This window comes from Natator depressus, chromosome 5, assembly GCF_965152275.1.
Source record: "Natator depressus isolate rNatDep1 chromosome 5, rNatDep2.hap1, whole genome shotgun sequence".
Lineage (NCBI taxonomy): Eukaryota > Metazoa > Chordata > Testudines > Cheloniidae > Natator > Natator depressus.
Window position 1 is genome coordinate 77,632,383 of NC_134238.1, and position 18,104 is coordinate 77,650,486.

An 18,104-nucleotide genomic window follows, 5' to 3' on the forward strand; every position below is an offset into this window, starting at 1 on the left:
TACTTGGGTAGGGTATGTCAGGAGCCCCACAATAGCCTCCATATCAAGGATCTAATCAGGGGAACAATTCAATAAGTCCATCTTTGGTTGTGTTAGTTAAACATATTACTATTTGTAACTGTCCTTATTGATCCTCAATTCGCACAATGAGCAACAAAGGTATCGGCCAAGGGAGAAATGGGTCTGTCAAAAAACACATTTAGGCACTATGCAAATACCAGGAGAGCCTCATAACATGGGCATCAACAGCATAGCTTTGTCATCACAACCTCTACTTTTACTGGATGCAGACCATAGCAATCTGCTGCTCCCATCAGAAGCCATTTTTATTTAATCACAAAATGAGTGTTGGCAACAGTTCAGACATTTATTTTCTGTGAACTTCTGTATAAACAAAATTCCTTCATTCAAATGTTAATGAAAATTGAACACAGAAAGGGTGTGAATGTGGCACATGGTTGCTGATTTGTCAGACTGGCTATTATAGCTATTGAACACTTCATCTTCATCTTTGTCCATTGTCTCATATATACCTTCCTCATTAATGTTATCTGTGACTCCAGAAGCAAGGAACTACATAGCTGCATTGTACTAAGATAAGGATCATTGCCATCAACTTTTTCCCCTTGACTCCACAATAAGACGTCAGAGTGACAGCTGCCAGGATCCCCTGCCCTTCCTCATTGTAATTCTATTGAATATCAATGGCAAAAGCATTTTGCAACTGACTGTTTTTCCTCTGACACTACAGTATGGTAGCAGAATTTGAACAAAGAGCTTCTGCAAGTCTCTGAGAACATCATTGTTTATGTTTATCTACTGCAGCAGCTTTCCCTGTCTAGGAGTCAGTGTACCTAAATCTTCCTATTAAATGGTTAGCTAAAGAAGTCTGGTTTTGGATAAGCAATGGTGCCTTGCCATCTGACAGTACTTCCTTCTGACCAAACTTTAAAGGGATAGACACCTGTTTTTCAATAGAGTTATGTAACTGACTTAGCGTGGGTACCTTTTCTAGGATTCATAGCTGATCAGAAGATGTTATTTACATTTCTGCTTTTCCTAAGCTATCTTAAAAAAAAGCATACTTCTGGAGCCCTCTTGATTGCAAATTATAAAAATTAAAAGACTGTCAAATGTCATTCCAGTGTATATTTTATTGCCATGGCAACATACAGGTAACTGGGTAGGTTAAGCTACAAGTTGTGTATTCGGCTATTAAAAGACCAATGAAATAAAGTCACTTAATCAAGCTTATCATTGCTTGTGCTATGTAATCAAGACAACCCTAATAAAGTCAAAACACTGGATGTTTCTCTGTTGTCTTTGTTCAAACAGTATCTTGTGTGCTGTATTGTATCAAACACAGCCAATCAATGAACATTACTCATTTTGCAACCATGATAAAAAAAAAAAGCTAGCTTCCTTCTGCAAATACTCCTCATTGCAATTTTTTTGCAGCATAATTTATAGTATGTTGAAGCTTACTCTGTTCAGATACATTCTTTCTCTCCAAATTGCTCTCCAAATGCACACATTTTAAGCAACAACAAAAACAGATGTACTGAAAAAGTATGCTCTTGGGTTTTCTAACACAGAATTATATACATGGAATACCATTTTAAGCCATGGCTGTTGCCAAGCGAAACTGCATTATATCAAAAGCCCACAGAACAAGGGCAGAAATAAAGAGACTTTTTAGCTTAATTTAGAAGCTATACCAGGATAATATAAAATCTTTATTTGGAAAAAAAACAGCAAAACACTCACTTGGATTTGTTCTCCCAGGGAGACATTAGAGATTTACATTGGTAAATCCCATTAATGCCAATACAATGCCTTTCATGTTGAAGTATCCCAAAGTGCTCTACAGACTGTGTACTGGGATCACATAGCTAAGTCCTCAAAGAGAGCCGCCACGGGGTGGAATTCTGCAGTCTCATAAGAACAAAGGTTGCAGCAATTTTGCACCAATATTACACAGCAAGAAATTAAAAATTGTTGACCCAGACGCAGTTGCTGATGGAATTTCGAGAGGCAGTATATTAGCCAAATGGAATCTAGCCAGGATACAGTAAACTGTTCAGTGAGAACTCAGGAGCTCAGGTGGTTGGAAGGAAGAAGCAGCACTTTTATTAAATGAATAAGCATCCACTGTAGTTAGGCCTCTGGGAACATCTAGTTTCTACTGGACTGGCTCATCGGCTTAACACTAGACAATTCCGAAACAACAACAGATTTATTTAAGGGAAGTAACAACAGGAACAGGGGAAAATGTTGAACTATAAACAAATAGCAAGTGAGTTGTGGTTTAACAAAGGTGAGTATAAAACTCATGCCCCAACTAACCCAAACCTTGGCAACAACTAAACAAAAGAGAACAAACGAATACCCCAAGACACTTTACTGTCTCTAGGTTTTCTTAACCAGCAGGAATGAGGTTAAGATGCATTTGTCTTCACAGGTGATCCACAGGCTCACAGTATCTGGAAGCTGAAGTAGTGGGACCTGAAGGTGAGACCCTCAGGATCCTGGCGACTGGTCCCAAAGGTAAGATCTTGAACTCAGGAACACCACAATGTTTAAAGTAAGTGACTAGACGTTAACAGTCTTTAATGACTTTACACCTGCTGGTGATCTTGGTCTGATCTGGTGGTCTTGATCCGAAGATCCAATGCCACGCAAAAAGACTGCACCTTGACTGTCTCTATATGGACAGCCCCCAAGCAACGGGTGCTCAGACTAATTTAATTTTTTTAAAGACACATGCGCCAAAGTTCTGAGGGAAGTAGCTCTACCGGAGCCAGTTGGAACTCATTCCAAATGTCTGTTGGCTTCTTTCCTGCCAAAGTTCTGTAAAGAAGCTTCCCCAATATCGAGTCTGAGTTATCCTTTGCTTCAGGCGCCATGATGGACACCTGAAGTCCATTTTGGAAAATGGGGTAACCTGTCTAAAATGTACTACTAATAACAGTAAATGTAATAACAAACAGCTAAAAGTGCTTAGAACATTGTGATAAATGTCATAAGGACTATATTGAGCATGAAATGAAAAAAACCATGCAACACAACGTTATGGTTGTTCTTTCAAAAGTTTACAAATGTACAATGAATTAATACAGCTTTGAAACTTTACTATGCAGAAGAAAAATGCTGCTTTTAACCATTTTAATTTAAATGAAACAAGCACAGAAACAGTTTCCTTACCTTGTCGCATCTTTTTTTAAATGTTCCCTTTATTTTTTGTTAGTAGTTTTATGTTTAGCACAGTACTATACTGTATTTGCTGCTTTTGTTGTTGTTGTTTTTTGTTTTGTCTCTGATGCTGCCTGATTGCATACTTCTGGTTCCAAATGAGGTATGTGATTGATCACACACTTCATAACTCTGGGTGTTCGTAACTCTGAGGTTCTACTTTATAGGGACTACTTATGCTTAAATTTCAGCATGTGCGTAAACGCTTTGCTGATGAGGGCCTAAATTGGAGCATTAATTTAAGCCATACTTACAGAGAAGCATGCCACCTGCTGGTTTATCTGCATCCTGTTTTATAGCACCTGGATTTTCCTTGGAAACCTTCCATCTAATTAAGAGCCAGGCCCAAGACAGATTATCTTGTAAAATCTTGGTAGTTTAAGGTGGACTGGCTGCATACAAATAGGGGAAAGGGTTTTGTGCCAGGAAAGCTAAGGAAAAACAGACACACACACCCTCACACACACTGATTTGTTCTCAAAATTAGCTATTTTTTCCCACTGAATTTTCATTCACATTGAGGTAAATTATTAGGGGGTAATTCCAATTCATTCACCTTTATCAGACATGTAGAATTTTGTCACTATTTTCATGTTATTGGAATAGCCTTCAATCCTGCCCCCGACTGACTTCAGTGAGAATAGGATAGGTGCATAGTACATCAAAATATCTTTCAACAACATATTTTTACAAAATCATCTACCAAAATGAATCATTTTACAATATTTACACATGAATAGTAAATATTTCACATTTGTTTTCCTCTACTGAAGTGAATGAAGGACTAGTAATTAACCTTGGCTTCCCAGACAGATCCTAGCCAAGTTAATGCATCTGTTGTCATTAGCAGTCACAATGGGTATGTCTACACTGCAGCTGGGAGTGAGCCTCTCACCCTGGGTCCACAGACTCATGCTTGCAAGGCTCATGCTAGTGTTCTAAAAAGAGCTGTGTAGATGGAGCTTTGGAACTATTGCTCGGCTGGAAGCTCAGGGTCTCAAGCTCCCCCATCCCCAACTTCAGAGTCTGAGCTCCAGCCCACACAGCTCATAGGCGCCGACTTTGTGGGTGCTTGAGGGCTGGAGCACCAATGGAAAAAAATAGTGGGTGCTCAGCACCCACCAGCCACAGCTGTTTGGTAGCACCCTCTAATTAGCTGATCAGGGTACCGCCAAACAGCTGATTGGAGGTGCTGCCGAACAGCTGTTTGGTGGCTGGGTGGGGTCAGGGGGAGGGCGGTGAGCAGCGAGCAGGTGGGGGCCTCAGGATGGGGCGGAGCAAGGGTAGGGTCTTGGGGAAGAGGGCGGGGCCTCAGGGGCTGGGGTGTAGTAGGGGCGGGGCCTCAGAGCAGAGCAGGGGGTGGAGCAATCCCCTGGGTAAAGAAAAACTCAGCGCCTATGACACAGCTATTTTTAAAGAGCTTGCATGAGCCTCACCAGCACAAGTCTGTGGCCCAGGTCTGGCAGGCTCACTCCCAGAGGCAGTGTTGATTTACGCTATCAGTTCTCATCCCAGTGCAACACTATGGGAGACATCCCAACTACACTTTTTAAACGGAGAATGGATATTGTCTACCTGCGTGAGGTGGTGGGCTACAGTGAGCTGAACAGTCGTACAGTGCTGGCTCCTTCTTCTTGATTCCAGTATTTACAGAGGGAGAGGGGGACCAAGAGGAAGGGAAGCATGTGTGGGAGAAGGGGAGCAGGGGACAGTACATATGGGAGAGGAAGCTGAAATGATGATTAGAGAGAGAGTGTATAATTAACTTTTTTCAAAAAGGGCAATATGCTTGCCACTGTAAAAGCAAATTAAATACTTTTCTAATGTTCCTTTCCTGTAAGAAAGTTCTGTAGTAGGCAATGGGAATGGTCTGCACAGTTGTGAACAGGAAGGGAAAAGGTATTTGAGACACTGTCTCTCAGTTTAGGTGTGGAACATACTATTAAAAAGTCTGAAACCCCCTGAATCATGAGGTAATCTTTAACCATTCAGTAATAGACCATATGACTTCCTCTGCAATACATTTAGGCCACGTCTATACTGTGAGCTAGGGGAGTGATTTCCAGCTCCAACAGACATACTCATTCTACCATAGTGACACTAGTATTTTTAATGGGCTACTTCAGATGAGAGCTAGCACACGTATGTCTATGGGAGCTGGGAATCACACTCCTAACTTGCAGTGTAGACACAGCCTTATACATGGCTCTGCTGGATATGCCTATACCAACATAGCCTAGTCTCCCTCATCTTGCCTTTAACTGGAGCAACCTGCTTTGGGTCCCTTACAACTTCATTTCATTTCCTGTTATGGTGTGTCCAACCATTCACCATCTCAACATCTTCATTTCTATGGTGAAAACTATTGCCTAGCCTAATTACTATTTAATGATTTATTCACAGTGGAACAGTCATTGCGGGTGGCAGGAGTGGGGAAAGGCACTCTGTAGTCCAGGGGTTAGGGCACACACACCTCCAGGAGGTAGGAGAACCTGGGTCCAGTCCTCTGCTTTAATCATGCCTTCATAATTTAATATACAATGAAACAGCTTCACCGAGCGAGACTGAGGAAGCCCCAACATCAGAATGTCCCAAAGCTCAGTGGTTAGAGCACTCTTGGCAGGTAGGTGGCCCCCTGTTTAAATCCTTTCTTGCCCCTTCAACAGAGTGGGGAACTGAACCTGGGTCTCCTACATCCCAGGTTCTCTAAACACTGGGCTAAAAATTATAAGGTGGGCCACACCTCCTCTTGCTGCTGCCATTTTGTGTGGAGAGGGGCAGGTGCCTAATCATTCCTTCAAGAAACATCTGAGGCATTTCAGCCTCCTGACTCCAGGCGGTGGCTTCCCATTTGTGGATCGCTAAGCACAGGTAGTCATCTCCCTGCAGGCCCAATTTGAGTGCCTATCTCTGAGGGAGTTGTGGGGCTTAGTACATATCCCTTTCCTCAGCGTTTCCCACTGGCTAACTTAGCTGGCTCCCTTCCTTGTGTGCTGGCTTTTGTGAAACATATTCTTAGATGCTTATCTCTTCCAATTCATTGTATAGGCAGCCCAAGTGCCTAACTCAACTTTATGGATCGCTGCAGTGTTCCTGTGATTTTTCTAGGCATTTAAAAATTAGGCTTTTTTTTTCAACGCTGAGAGATATGGCACCTAAGTCCCTTCATGGATCCTATCCTAAGCTTCTAGAGTTGCCACTCTGATCTTTCTCCACAGCTTTAAGTGCCTTTCTTTTCTCCCTCCACCTCTGCTCACATGCTACATTGTCTGAGGGTTGGCAAGAGACCACGGTTCTTTTTTACTTCCATGGCTGGGCAGATGGGTATATCTTTATTTGTGTTGCTTCTATGACGTGATATTGGGCCTCTGCAGGAAAACAATAAGCTGATTAATGAGTGGGAGGCTTCCAGGGTGCTTCTAGCTGCATTTTGCAGCTCCAATAGCAGTAAGAGCTTGCTGAAGTTAGGGTGACTATTTGGCACTCATGGAATCCCAAGCTTTGGCGACATTGGGGTGAGATTTATGCCCATAAATGAAACTCTTTGTTTGGATGCACACACTGAGCTCTTATTACTTTCAGGAGAGACCTCCCATGTGCATCTATACTCAGAATTTGGCTCCCAGAATGTCTGCTGTGACTTCATAATAAATCACTTGTTCAGCGTCTTTTAAAAATACATCCTTTTTATCTCGACTGGTCCTGTGCTAGAGATGAGTGAGGCAAAACAGAGTTATGGAAAGAGAAAAGGGAGCTTGGAAGGGAGCAGTATTTGGAATATAAATTCCATCTGAACTCAGTATGTCCTGGAAAGGCCATGGGTGGCAATACATAATCCCGTGAATTATATATTTTCCCAAAATGCGTATCTATAATTAATTTGCCAATTACACACCATTAATTTATCTCCCCTTCCCTGGTAGCCCCTCCGGTGAATTAACCATAGTAATCCTAGTAAATGAATTGGGAAACATGAATGATCCTAATAACCATAGACCACCTTAGTTTTCCCCTTTTGTCTAAAATTGTATGGAAGCTCAACAATTATATTTGCAGTGTGCTGGCTACCCACAGAAACAAAAATTAATCATAATCTGTCTCTAAAGTAACTTCATAATTAGATTTTATAGGCATCTTATTCTGTATCTGATCACAGAAACATTAAATAGGACACTTCAGTGGACTTTAGAAAGTTTCTTATAATGTTTATCAGTAAGCTCTCTGACAAAGTCTTTAAATGTTTCTCTGTGGCCTCACGGATCAAAAGCAGATGGCTGTCATTAGGCATTTTAAATCTGACTCTGTTACCGTGCAGTACAAGAGCTCAGACCTTGGTTCTTTGTGTATCTATGTTTATGACCATGACCTCTTCACTACTTAATCTAAATCTGTAGTCTCCTGTAGGCTGAAGATACCATATTGCTGATGTACACAAATACACAGTGTGTATGTTTACAAAAGAGCTGTTCCAAATACACACTGTCAGGGACTTATCCATGGCAATTGCATCTCAGCTGAATGAGGTGCATAGGATTCTATTTCATACTAAATTAGATCTTCACCAACTATAGTGTTATTCTTGCTCTTTCTGTAAATAGTGCTAAACCCAGCTAAATCCAGAAAATTACATATCTGAGACTGAATCTGAGCAGAATGTTCTCAAGCCACTAACATACAAACACCATCAGAGATAAAGTATGACACCTCATCCACTGTAATTAGAGCTCATTAGAACCTGCCTTGATTCTAACAAAGATGAATCCAAAGCTCTTATTTGATAGGTCAATGAGGAGCTGAAATGAATAGTATTGCTAATGAGGATCTGAAATTAATCAGCTATTATTATTAACAACTCCAAAAAAATAAAATACTAAAAATTCGATTATATAGGATAATTTACAAAAATGGGAACAGTCAAAGTGAAATGTTAAAGTAACTGACCATTTTCAAGCCAAAAACATTGACTATATTTTTAATAGAGAGAATTCAGACATTTGTAAATAAGAGGAATTTTCCTCATCCATTCAGAGGTTTCCTTCTATTTAAAATTGTAGAGAAGATATCTCAAAACGATGCTGTGACAAGAAATAAATGTAAGTTAAATAAAAAGCTGTTTACTTTACTGTGAGGGGAAACTATGATAAATAAATAGAACCTGATTCTGCACCCCCGGTGAGTGAGGTTTACAGGATTGGGCACCTAAACAACAGTAATGTCTGTTCCATTAGTTATTAAGCTCTAATTTAAGAACCACTCTACTTTTCCTTCACTTCAGCCTTTCTCATTGGTCCAAGCTATTCAGAAACATGGACTGCAAACTGTGAAGATGGCTGCAGTGCTGATTCAAAATGTAATCCTTTGGTAAGCAGAGAATTGGGGAGAAGCATTCCAAGTTTAACAAAGGCTGTTGTTTTGAATAACACATCTTGAAATCTTTTGAAGAGTTGCCTCCTCTGGAAACATTGTGCTGGAAAGGAGACAGCTGAGAGAAGAGAATAGCATATGCTGGTCTGATAATACGCTCCTGATTCATATGTGATTTTTATCCCCTTCCTTCCTTCCTCCGCCTGCACATATGGTAGATTTGAATCAGGTCGGTTTAGCTACCCTAGAAAGCAAAATAACTCTTCCTAGCAATTTGTCTGAGTTTAGAATTGATCAGTAACAATTTATTCTCCATTTTTTGTTAAAGTGGAGTAGCCAACTGACCTCTCTGTGCTATTTAATTTGTGATATATCCCTATCTTGTCAGCTCTTATTCATCTTCTTCCTGCTCTAAATAGTCCTACTCTTTTAAATACCTCCTCCAATGGCCATTTTCTGTATCTATAATCATTTTCATTGCCCTTTTTTCATCTCTACTATATCATCTGATATTTTCCCATTTGAGATGGGTTGGCAACAAAACATTGTATTCAATGTGAGAGCATTCCAGGGATTTGCTTTATAAAATGACATTATAACATTATTAGTGCTATAGTCTGTACTTTGCCTAAAACAATCTTAACATTTTGTTTTCTTTTTGGCTAGTGCAGCATATGGGCAAGATATTTTTATTGAATTCCTGACTCTGATAAATTGGACTTCTTGCTGAGTGGTTTCCCATTAATTTACATGGGTATTTCAAATAGTTTTTTCCAATTTACAAATACCTTAGATTTACTTTTATTGCCTACTGTTCTTTGGGTGTTAAGAAATCCCACACTATCCTCTCTAATCAGAAGTAATCAAAAAATGTTGTATAATTTTTGCTGGTGTTTACCCCCTGTCCTACATCATTAATAAATATAGCACATGTCCTAGTACAAATTCTTGGGGCAACCCACTATTATCCTTATTCCATGTTGAAAATTTATCATTTATTTCTACTCTTCGTTTTCTACTCTAGGCCAGTGTCTGATCCATGGCAGTACTTTGTCTCTCACCCCATTACTACTTAGTTTCCTTAAGTGCTTGTTGTGATGGACTTAATCAAATGATTTTTTAAAGTTCAAATACATATATGCCAGTTTTCCTTTATCTACTATTCAGTTGAGTCCCAGGTGTCATCAAAGCTGATGGTACATCACCTATCCAGTGTCCATTCTTTAGCAAGGAAAAGGGGCAGAAACAAACAGATCTGCAGTTTAGCAAACAATTTAGAAAATTTCTCTCCCTCTCTCCCAGTCTCCTTGCTCTCAGATGGAAAGAACTTTATGTAGGCGTTGCTGCCAGGGAAAGGCATTTCAAAGGGTAACTGAACTATAAAAGTGAAGGGAAAAACACCCCAAATTATCTCTCCCTATCCATCTTTTTCTTTTCTACCTAACATAACAAAGGAATCCAGCTCTTTAACTTTGGGAGGGATCCTGACCTGAAGACTGGTCAGTAATTCAGTTGGAAGCAAGTGGTAAGAATTTTAGCAAGGATTTCAGCAAGTGGTAAGAATTTTACCTTAAAACAAGCCCAGTTTGTAAAGTTTTAGTACTAGGAAGCATTTTATCTTTATATTTCTTGTAACCATCTCTGTCTTTAACACTTTAATACTTGTACTCACTTAAAACATGTCTCTGTAGTTAAATATTTTTTTTTCTTTAATCAAAATTAATCTGGTTTTGTGAACTGTATGGGTAACTCCATTTAAGGTGGCAAGGTACTGTTTATTGTTCCTTTACAGGGACTATCTGTCTATCAACTTACAGTTGTTATCTGAACTGTCCGGGAGAGGGCTGGACAGTGCAGTACAGAATACACATTTTGGGAGGAGTGTCTTGGGGTCACTCTGCATGTGGTAACCAAGGCTGGTAACCAAGGCTGGCAGAGTGTGATTGCAGCATGCTGGCAGGCTGCAGTTATACACAGACATTCAGGATGTGACTTGCTAGCCTGAAGGCTGTTTGTGAGTGACCCAGGTGGGGGCTACAGCAGGAAGGCATTGTAAGGCATCCAAGGTTGCAAGCAAGCGGCGACTGCCCCTCGCTTGTCTGGATTGCACCCAAAAGGTCATTGGCAGTCTAACAAGTTAGCCTCACAGAGTGAAATCTTGGCCTCATTGAAATCAGTGGCAAAACTCTCATTGATTTCACTGGGAAATTTTCACACACATTGGATTTCACACAAAGACTTGGCTCTAGGGAGAAGTGGCTGAATAAAGAATTCATATGTCTGAAATCAGCTTTAGGCAACTGTCTCTGAGAGGAAAGACCCTCCTAAGTAGGGGAAACAGCCTCCATAACTACTGAGCAAGGGATCTTCCACAGTCTCTACTGCTTTTGGATAACTTGGGCTTAATCCCATAAGAATGAAGCATATAAAAATGTTTTCAAAATACAGGTCATTTGGGGTTTTTTTTTTATTGTCGCTTCCTGAAATTTTTGTCACACTTTGACCAGCTCCTAACATATTTCCACAAATAAATGCAACAGGCAACATTTTCAAAATCCCTCTGAGTATTTCCTGAGGCAGAACACACAAATTAATGCCTGCACAGCAAGGGCTCTGTGTATTGCACATAACTGAGTCTGCTGTTGGCCTCCCTTCAATGATCTTTTGAAACCAGTTATAAGAAATAAGAAATCTAATGGATATGAAAAGCTGGACCCTCCCCTTCCATATAGGACTATAAGTGAAACAACAACACAAGAAACTGTCAGTTGGCTCTTGAGGTGTCACACAAGCAAGTGAAGCATTACCAGAGAACTCGTTCACTGAACCTAACTGACACAAACAACAAAAAACCAAAATTAGTCAAAGCATGTGCCTAGGGCAATCTATTGCTTTTTATTTATGTTTTTCTAAAGCGTCCTTCTCTTTAGGTTTCTCTGATGAGTTCTGTGCTACAAAAATCCTGCTGTAGCTATATTCTGAGGGCACAATCGATAACAATACAGTACACTTTTTTTTAATCTTCCGCTGTGATTGCACAAACACTACTTTTCCCTCATGGCCCTTTCACTGCATTTCTGTATTAGAAGCAAAAAAGATAATGGACTTTCTAAGGAATAAGTTTGGTGAATAGGAGGAGGAAATTTTTCTGTTGCCAGTGTCGCATCTTCCTCTGCTTTATGATCTATTCCTTTTTCAGCTAAAAATCTTCAGAGGCTTATTAAAACATTTATATTTTCTCCCTTTGTTAGTCTCTCTCTTCTTTCCCTCAAAAGTCGTCTCTTTTCATTTCTGCAGAATTTTTTTCATCTCCCTATTTATTTGATATCTCTTCTATAACCTTCCAGTCCACAACTCTTCATCAATTTTTTCTCTTGCAGTTTCCTACAAACTCTCTCACATCTCTCTCACATGCACTATAGTTGCTATGTTTTTCCAAACAGCACAGAAGCCAATAACAGGCCATATTGCCCAAGTTGTGGTCTCAAGTCATGTTTACACTATGGGTGCTACAGCAGCGTACTTATGGCACTATAGCTATGCCATTGAAACATCGTAATGTAGAAGCAGACTACAGTGATAGAAGGGGTTTTTCCATTGCTGTGGGAACACCACCTCCCCAAGCAACAGTAGCTAGGCTGACAGAAGTATTCTTCTGTTGACCTAGTTGCATCTACACCATGGGTTAGCTCAGCATAGCTACAGCACTTGGGGGTGTGCATTTTTCATACCTCTGAGTGCTGTAGTTTTGTCAACCTAAGCCTATGCCTATGGCATGTAAAGACATACACTGCACGCCCCCATAGCCTGGATATAAATAGCAGTGTAGACAGTGAGGCTCTGCTTAGGTAAGTATGTACTCTATATGGCTCTCTGCACAGCAGTCCCTCACCTGTCTATGCTCCAGAGCTGGAGTACCCACAGAAAAAAACTAGCAGGTGCTTAGCACCCACCGACAGCCAAGCTGCCCCCCTCCCACTAGCGCCTCCAGCCCGCCAGCAGCCCCTCTGATCAACTCCTCCCCCTCCCTCCCAGCGCCTCCTGCACACTGCAGATCAACTGTTCAGTGGCAAGCAAGAGGCTCTGGGAGGAAGGAGGAGGAGCAGGGAGAGGGCACGCTTGGAGGAGGGGGCAGGAAGAGGTGGGGGTGGGGGTTGGAGGAAGGGATGGAGCAGGGGTAGTGGGGAGGTGTCAAGTATCCTCTTGGTAGAGAGGAAGTCAGTGCTTATGCTGCTGTTTTTAGCAGTGTAGTGTCCCACTGCTGGAGCCTTCCCCTGCCCTAGAGAAAGGCTCCAGCAGCAGGGAAAGGATCTGGAAGCAGGGAGACAGCAGGGAAAGACTCTGGCTGCTCATGACTGCCAGAGTCTTTCCCTTCTGTCTCACCCACTTGCCAGAGCCTTTTACTGCCATATGTAACCACACTCCTCAGTGTTGATGCAGACTGCTTTTCACTGCAGCATGTAGCTCCAGATACCCTACACATTGCCACCAGTGTAGACAAGACCTAATTTAAATCTTAGGTTCCAAGATAAGTCCAGAGAAACTCCATGAATTTCTTCTACCAATTTCCATTTTACACTGGTGTAAATGAAACAGAATCTGGTTCCTTGAAGTGTAGCCAAGGGAAGAATTTGGCCTAGTATATGTAGTGACATATTCACAGAATAAATCAATGATTATATTACCACATATAATACAGAAAATTGTTTTTAAGGAATAAAAAAGCATTAACGGCTCCATAGGAGCAAGTTCAGTGCCTTCTGTGAGTGCACATTAAGAGTAAAGCACAAATCTCATTTCAGTCCAAATGAGTTCATTGACAGGATACCAGATCTGGAGGTGGAAGAATTTAGAAGAGTTTGGCCCTCTCTGTGCTAAGGAAATGATGATGTAAGTACACCAGTGCAAACATCCAGGGGCAGAGCTTCAGCTAGTGTAAATTATCATCACTCCATTCACCTCAATGGAATTTGACAATTTACACCAGTAGAGGATTGCCCACCAATGTTAATGTAGTGAATGCACCAACATAGAGCAGAGTTTACTCCTTACTCCACTGTTTCGATTAAGTTGCACTAGTGTAAGACCAGTTAAAAACATCTGTATTAGGGGTTTACATCAATATTACCCCACTGTTAATTCACTTAATGGAGGTTCAGATTTAATATAGGTCCACTTAATTTGTGGTGGAAGTACCAGATATGAACTCTATCTTTCCCCTCCCCTTTATAAAAGGCATCCTGGGAGGGTGGGAGGTACGAGAGATAGTCTCAAGGGAAGATTTTACATAATACAACCTGCAAAGAATATCTGTAAATCCTCTGATTCCACTTAGGTTGTTTCATTTGGAAATCACTGTTTCTCATGCAGACTGCATGTCAATTACTGAAGGTATGTATCTGGCTTTAGAATCTGCCTTATTTATTACACTTATTATGGCATGGATATGGAGGACACTAACCATAATAAGTGAAATCAGATTCTTTCACTGCTGCATTACAAATCTCATTGGAAGCAATGAATTTGCTTTATTTAGACCTATTCCACATTAATAGGTAGGGGACTATAGATTTTTTCATCCTTATAAACAAGAAAGACTTGTTAGTGATTTACCTCTGATGTTTATGGATTTCTTTTTAACGCATACAGTATACGGCAAATTGTTTTTAGGCAATATACAATAACTGTATTTTAGGATACAGAGATGTTAGTGCCATATTATATTCAGAATTCTGGTAAATGTCTCTGGTCTATTTTTCTTGTGCAGACATAAAAATACAAAGACAAACAATGCTCCAAGGCTACCTTTTTGCTTTCTCTCTCTCTCTCTCTATTCTGTGATCAGTGGTACTTACTAAAATGTGCTAAATATAAATATGCCACAAATGAACGTTTGCAATTATGCCAGTTGCTACCCTTCAAGGACTCAGTGAAAAGAGAGAGGGTTTTAATCTAAAGCAGCTTTACAAGCCAACAGAGCTAAAAGTTAATTAGACATTAATTCCATATTATGTGTAAATTATTTATGTTAAATCATGTGTAACTGTATAAATAATATACATTTAAACTGACTATTGTAAACATAAAATAATTAACAGTAAAGGGAAAATGTTATTCAGTAATAGAATCCTTTTGCCAAGTCCAATTTAATTTTCTCACTCATAAAGCTAAATGAGAATCTTACATTTGTACTTTATATGCAAGTCACAACAGTTCTGTTCATAACTATACACTCTCTCTCTCTTGCATATATTCAGGCTATTGCAAAATTCCCATTGTCTGAGGCTGTACAACAAAAAACATACATTACAGTCAGTTCAGTGTATTTTTTTTTTTCAAAATTCATGCAACTTAATTCTGTTAGAAAATGAACTGAGGTGTAAAGTAGGCAAAATTTAGGAACAAATCCTCAAGACTATCCTTGCTTGAGGTTCTCAGAGTCTAACCCAAATGCTGAAAATAGATGTCACACAACACTATTATATTTTGGTAACCATTCTTTTCTGATCAGGCTATTGATGCTTGTATAATGCTGTATGAACAGCTTGTATTAAATACATTCTAATGAAGAGCCTGTGCCTAATATGTGGATACCTGAGAACTCCTCTCACAAAACATTAATTGATTTTTTTTCATTCGTGTCTGGCAGCAACAAATACTGAGCAGCTTTCACTTTGTTAGTGTAGGTGTTGTTAATGCACTTTCCGCATCCATTTAAATGCAAATCCTCTTGCAAATAATCACTTGGAGGAGAAAAGAAAAAAAATGTGTTCAGCTGAAGACAAAGCTGGAGGGATAATAGAAAGCATGAATAGAGTGCACAACAAAACAAGAACTTTGGATCTCCAAATGAAAAACACATTAACTATGGCATAGAAAAATTCTCAGTAGATTATTACAGTACAGTTGCATGTAAACATGATTCCCAAAAGGTGAAACAAAATGAATTAATTTTAACGATATAGCTATATATAGCGATATGAATGTGTTTGTGTGTGTGTAATACACTGCTGGTATTCATGTTGGACCCATAAACTGTACCCAAAATATTGGCTTCATCAAACATTTGTTGTTACACAATTAATTGAAAGCTTTGGAATCATTTCACTCATTCGTATTACTGTATGGTTATATAATGCTTTGGGGGTGGCATTTTTCAGAAGAATAGGAAATGAACTGGGACTCAATAAACATAATTACACTTGAGAACAGCAACCCTGAGCCAACTCACTCTGGGGAGTTTTAGTACTATGCTCATGGCAAAATTTACACCCTTCTCAAGGCACATTTATGTAGAAAAACACTCTAGAAAGTAAAAACAAAACAAAAAAAATGTTCTTGTCTCACTATAATATGAAAAAAAGGAGCCTTACTGGCTCAGATGCTGAAATAAAATAGCCTATCTGACATGTAAGGTGTTACCATGGTTATATAGAGCACTTTAATTTTGCTGTATTGCAAATTTCATGATTACCATTTGATAGTCCCAACATAAAAACAAAATTTGGAAGAATTATTCAAGACAGGCAATGGAAGATACACAACACTATTTAGGCAGCATTATTCAGTATGCACACCAGTTTGTGGAGGCATCATGTTTCTTGAAGACAGTGATTGTCTGGGAATTGATTTCCTTGGCTCCTCAGAAACCTGAGACCCAAAGAAAATTAATCAATGTATTTTGCAATGATATGCCTAGATTGTGCTTTGAGGGCTCAGCCATTCACTAGGAGCAGTGGGGAATTGCATCACCTCAAATGAAGCTTGAGGAGTGATTTTGCCTTTAAAATGGCATGAGTTGCTCCGCTATTATGCCTGCCCATTCCCTAGACCTTGGAGACTGTGTTGCTCCTGGCCTTGTAATCTACAAATATCGTGTGGGCAAAACCATTACATCTCACATTTGCATAATTTGAAAAAAAAATGGTACAGATGCATGCAGATGTGCCAATGGGAGAGACGGAGGACGGAGAGAGATGTAAAGAAGGCATTGGCGAGAGAGAGAAATCTGGGGGGGGCAGGGAGCAGCTCTAATTCATAGAAATGAAGAAAAGAGGAAGAAGTGATTCATTGTAGGAGGGGAGAAGCCAGAACTCATTTGAGTGTCTGTGTGTGTGTTTGGGGGAGAGGGGTATAGCGAGAGTTGGTTGAGGGGGTTGTCGCTCCTCCCTGCCAGGAGAGTGCAAGGGGCCCTCACGCTCCCTAGCACATGCATCTCTCTCTCTCTCTCTCTCATTGCCCTCTCCAGCCGCAGCATTTTACTCTGACCCACCCATGCATCCCCTGCTCCTGCTGGATTTCTAGGGAAGAAGCTAGCTCTTCAACCCTCCCAAGCCTGGCTGGATCAGAAGCTCTTCTCCCTCCCCACTCCTTCATAGAGCTGAAGAGTGTGGTAGCGCCAGTGGAAACTTCTTTCCTCTTCGCAGGCCTGGGATGGTAGGTACAAAACAGGCTTCTCACCCTTCTCCAGGCCCTGGGGTTACAGGGGTAGAGAGGAAGGGAGGGAGGGAGGAGCAGTGAAGACCCATCCATTTTTACACAAGAAGGAAGAGGAGTGGGAAAGAACCCAAGCAGCTCCTGGCTGATCCTGAAAAGCAGGCAATGAGATGGAGAGTTTCCCATAGCCTAACAGTTTCCCACCACAGGAGGATGTGGAAAAAAACCATATTCTATGGGGAACACCCATATAAGGTGACCACCTTTTCAAAAGGAAAAAGCAGGCCACATGTAGGCACCCTGCTGCCCTCCATGGCCTGCCCCCCTGCTCCACCTCTTCCCCTGCAGCCCCACCCCTGCTCCTCCTCTTCCCCACAGGGACCCCCCCCCCAGGCAGGCTGGAAGCTGGACCTGGGCCATCGTAAACGCACCCCAGGGAGCCTGCACTTTTGTGGGGAGCCCTAGATTCTCCACTTGCTCTGGGTGGGGGGGGCCAGAGGGGCCCTGAGAGAAGCCACCAGGCCATGTCCCTGCCCCCTGAGGCACGCCAACCAGGGCAGGTAAAGTGTCTGGGGATCTCCACAGTGGCCTGGGCTCTCTGGGCAGCTCTTCCTGCCCGGCTTCAGCTTCATGGCATGGAGGGGCTAAGGCCGACCTCAGTCCCCACCCCACCCCCACCAGGAACAGACTGGCACTGCCCCTGAGCCTTGGGCAGTCACAGAGTGGTGCCACAGGGACGCCAGGACAAATGCTGTCCCAGAGTCATTCAGCCAGGGACTGGGACTTAAACTTTACATTTCAAGACTGTCTTGCCCAGTCTGGGATGGGTGGTCACTCTATACCCATAGGCCTGCTCTTGTGTGGGGTGCACAAGGGGCAGTCACACTCTGGCCATGTTGGTAGTTATTTATTTTCATTCACATAGGTAGCAATAGTACCTCTTTTCACTTCCCGCCTCATCTTGTCTATTGCCTTGGCTTTTTGCTGTTCTTCTAGATCAGATGAGTAATAATAAACATAATTAGAGCTAAGCGAATAATTTGCAATGAATA

The 18,104-nt window shown here is 41.1% G+C and overlaps 1 long non-coding RNA gene across 2 annotated transcripts in view; it reads left to right on the forward strand.

Annotated features, from left to right (window-relative positions):
• The first annotated feature begins 2,253 nt into the window (after nucleotides 1-2,253).
• LOC141987585 (uncharacterized) overlaps nucleotides 2,254-18,104 on the forward strand; it is a 40,045-nt gene continuing 24,194 nt past the window's right edge. For both annotated transcript variants that reach the window (XR_012639582.1, XR_012639581.1), the window contains exons 1-2: nucleotides 2,254-2,317; nucleotides 2,462-2,547. This is a non-coding gene — a long non-coding RNA (uncharacterized LOC141987585). The remainder of the gene's footprint in view (nucleotides 2,318-2,461; nucleotides 2,548-18,104) is intronic.